General features: G+C 31.7%; 1 pseudogene; it reads right to left on the bottom strand.

The window, feature by feature from the left end:
* Nucleotides 1-467: 467 nt before the first annotated feature.
* LOC108299089 overlaps nucleotides 468-520 on the bottom strand; it is a 10,408-nt pseudogene continuing 10,355 nt past the window's right edge.

The following is a 520-nucleotide window of genomic DNA, read 5'->3' as shown; positions in this document are numbered from 1 at the left end:
CAACGGGAATTTTCCAGCACAGTCAAAGGATGAGCTTTACTGTTGATTATAAATTAGTATTCTTTGCCAGATTACAAATACTAAATTTTTCACTAGTACAGTTTGGATAATATTTTGCTGCTATTTTTAGAAAATCAAATGTTGTCTCATCAGTTATTCATTCATACAGGCAACTGTTCTAATGGATCATCTATTAACACATATCGAGGTTAGCAACTATTAAACTGTTAAAACTTGCACCAAATTTAACATATAACTTACATTTTCATAATTTTGTAGATGCCATAAGATATATGTGTGTTAACTAAATGTACACTTCAGTCCCTTGGGAGGCTTCACTTATTTGCATTTCCGATATGAACTGGTATTATTATATTTGCCCATTTATAAATTACAAGAGCAAAAAGCCCAAGAGATCCAACAATTGAAAAGAAAAGTCCACAGGAACACCCGATCAAGAAACTGGGCTATGAATTTCCAATCTTCAACAACCTGTTAGGAAAAAATAAAAACACATTAA

Source organism: Cebus imitator, unplaced genomic scaffold (genome assembly GCF_001604975.1).
Source record: "Cebus imitator isolate Cc_AM_T3 unplaced genomic scaffold, Cebus_imitator-1.0 Scaffold1712, whole genome shotgun sequence".
In the NCBI taxonomy this organism is placed as follows: domain Eukaryota; kingdom Metazoa; phylum Chordata; class Mammalia; order Primates; family Cebidae; genus Cebus; species Cebus imitator.
Note: the sequence above shows the minus strand (reverse complement) of the source record. Positions and strands in the feature narration are given on the sequence as shown.